Source organism: Tupaia chinensis, unplaced genomic scaffold (genome assembly GCF_000334495.1).
Source record: "Tupaia chinensis unplaced genomic scaffold, TupChi_1.0 Scaffold000289_1, whole genome shotgun sequence".
NCBI lineage: Eukaryota > Metazoa > Chordata > Mammalia > Scandentia > Tupaiidae > Tupaia > Tupaia belangeri.
The window spans coordinates 444045-447509 of NW_006159774.1; the positions used below are offsets into that span (position 1 = coordinate 444045).

At 40.8% G+C, this 3465-nt stretch overlaps 1 protein-coding gene across 1 annotated transcript in view; it reads right to left on the reverse strand.

The window, feature by feature from the left end:
• MRRF (mitochondrial ribosome recycling factor) overlaps positions 1-3465 on the reverse strand; it is a gene marked incomplete in the record, with an annotated part of 68716 nt that overhangs the window by 13778 nt on the left and 51473 nt on the right.

Consider the following 3465-nt stretch of genomic DNA (forward strand, 5'->3'; position numbering starts at 1 on the left):
CTGCTGAGTAGCTGAGAAGAGGCAGGAAGAGGACTGCTTACAAGCCTGAACCCAGGCACTAGGCAGACCTTGTGTAAATCCTGGCCATGCCCCTTACAAAGTGATAACTGACATCCTCTCCTGAGAGTTTCTGTCTATATGTCGGCACCTGTCTTAAAGGGAGGATGCGAAGATTAAATAGGATGATGTGTATAAACTGTTGAGTGCTGACCCTGGCACATTTTTTTTTTTGGAGAGATTTTCACTGTAGGGCGCGTGCGCTCGCCAGACAGACAGAGACATAGAGACAGAAAGCAAGAAATCACCCCCCCAGGGGGGATGGTCACGCCGCAATCCCTTCTCCTCCATTCTCCTCTCGGGATCTTGGGCACGCACGCACACGCGCCCGGCGTGAGTTTTAAGCCACTGGGTCCGGGACACGAACCGCGGTCGACTATGTGGGAGTCCAGCGACATAGCCATTACGCTAACTGCTGGTTCCCGGCCCTGGCACATTTTAAGTGCACAATAAAAGGAATCAATTATCAGCCACAACCCCATCCTTTTCTTTCTTACTAAAGAAAATATCATCTCTGATCACCTTCAGAATTTTAACAATTATTGTAATTATTTTTGAATTGCCTCAAGACTGACAACATGAATCCCAACATAATATGTGAAACCACCATACCAGTTAACTTCCCTGAAGCATCTATGAGTCTAGAACATTATACTGGGATCTGAAAAATGAATCTAGGTTGCCAGTATTGATAAGGCAAGAAAGGACTTCCAAGAGGGAAGAGGATGTGTAAAGGCTTTAAGCTACAAACAGGTTGTGTTTTCTTTGAGGAACTGGCTGGAGAACCACAGAGATCAGCAAGAAAAGAGGCTAGGAAACCTTATCATAGAGGGTCATGGCATGAGCAGATGCTCTGGGAAACTTGTTGCCTCCAGAAGATTGTGAACCCCATTTTACAGATGAAGAAAATAAGGCCTAGGAAGTCTGGTGTCTTATACAAAGGTAAAAAAGCCAAGCCAGGTTGGCCTGTCTCAAAAGCCAATGGTCTAGTATAACAAATGTCTCTCCCCTGGGTTCTAAAACGGACATCACTGGCATATGCTTCCTGACCCACAAATCACATGGTTCTTGCGAGTAAGAACAATCCCAACTTTGGGTTGCATGTTTAGTATGGAACAGTGATGAGCAGCTGTTAAGGTTAGTGGCTTCTGGGACCAGCAGATGGCTTAATGGTTATGTCACTGGACTCCCACAAAGCCAGCCACAATGGCTTGAAACTCATGCTGGGTATGTCTGTGCCCAACGTCGTGAGAGGAGACGGGAGGAGAAAGGATGGTGGCTTAGCCATTCCCCCTGGGGGATGATTTCTCACTTTCTGTCTCTGTGTCTTGGCAAGTGCATGCACCCTACAGCAAAAAATCTCTCTCTCAAAAAAAAAAAAGATGTGGTGGCTCCTACCTATTTTCTCTGATGATTAAAAAAAGAAAAAAGTTTTGAGAAAGGATCAGTTCTGAAGACAAAGTAGACAGCTGTGTCATAAGTAAATTCTTCCGGATTCAGCTATTTTAAGGAATTCTCAAAATAAAAATGATCCTGATTACTACCATTATTAAACTCCTCTATGCCAGGTGAGTACTTTAAATGTTACCTCACTGATCCTAACAACGATTCTCTAAATAGGATTTTAATAACCCCCACTTTCCAATGAGGAAATTGAGTCTTAAAGATGCTAAGTGATTTACCCAGAAGCTTACGTGCCACAACTGGGATTCAAATCCAGATCTCTCTGGTCTATATTCTTTCCACTACTCCATGCTGGCTACCCCTTGTAATCTATTTCAAATAAATCATGCACCGTTACCATTACTTTGCTTCCATACAAAAACCTTTTCAAAGTCAGTAATATGAATCTTGGGACTGAAAAGGACAAAACCACCATGTCAGGAGTTTAGGGATTTGGATCAGATTTTGTTACTTTTATGGTTTTTAATTCACTGAACAAAAATCATGCTGACATGTTTAGACGTCTTTTTTGTTCTGCCAAAGCATATGTCAGTATAAAGGAATAGGAAAATTAAAACTTGATCCGCTGATTCAAAAAACTTAATGCTGAAATACTAGGAGGGACAGAAAATAAATGAATCTAAGATCCGTAAGAAACCTCTTAAACGTCTCTAAACATATCTTATGGTATTTTAATTTCGTATTTTTATACAGATCATCTGAAATAGGTATCTTACTATTTAGAAAACACTTAATAAAAGTAAAAATTTTATCTAACTAACTTTTCTTTCCACAACATTGTTACATTTAAATGGAGGGGAAAATACATATAAAAATATAAATTGGAGCTAAAAGAAAGTAAAAGGTATATAAAGGAAACAAAATCATAATAAATGCAACTTGGCCTTACTAAAATGACTATGTATTTATGAATGCAAATGTGACACTGCCATACTACCAACACCAGGGAGTTCCCGAACATATAACACCGTCAGGTTGTTACTGACACTGACAAAATGTTTCTGGTTTAGGTAACTAAAATACTGGATCATCTGAAAAGTCATGAAATATTTTTCTGGTTTTCTATGCAAAAATGCATTATGACTTTTCTTATGACCCAGTATAAGATCAGGAGCCAGCTGGTGGTGTGGTGGTTAGGATGACTGGATATCACATGACAGAATGTGTGAGGGGCCTGGTGGCTTGAAAAACACTCTAAGTACATGCACATGTGTGCCCAAAATCCTGAAAGGAGAGGCGAATTCAGCATGGCAACCCCCCATGGCAGTGCTTTCTCGCTTTCCCTCTGTCACACTCCAGCATGCACCGATAGATTAGACAGAGAGATAAAACTGTGAGATCACAAGCAGTGAGATGGTGGCGAGGCACTAGCTTTGAAATCAGACAGACTTCCCTCCCAGCTCACACAGAAGCTGACAATCCTTGAGTGAGCTACTTAATCTTTCTGAGCCTCAGAGTCCTTATTTCTAAAATGAAGATAAAAAAAGATACCTTACAGGGCCGGAAGGTGGCGTGGTGGTCAAGGGTCCTCTACTCCCACATGGCTGACTACAGTTCAAGTCCCAGACATGGCAGCTTGCTTTCTTACTTTCTCTCTCTCACTCACTCTCTCTGTCCCTCTCTGGTGAAATTTAAAAGTTAATTAATTAATTAATTCTTAAAAAAAAGAAAAAGATACCTCACAGGGTGACTGGGAGGAGCAGACATAATAAATACAAAGTACCAATAAAGAGAACAGCATATAGTAGCTTTAAATGAATGATAGCATTTATGAATGTTTAATCAAACACACATAATTACTTCCTCATGAAACAAGGAGGGCATGTCTATTTTAGAAAAGAAACACATTACATTACGGAAATACTTTAATTCCTATCCAAACCAGTGATTACCTCTGATCATCTCCGCCTAGCATTCACGGGATTCTGGGGGCATACGCTGGAG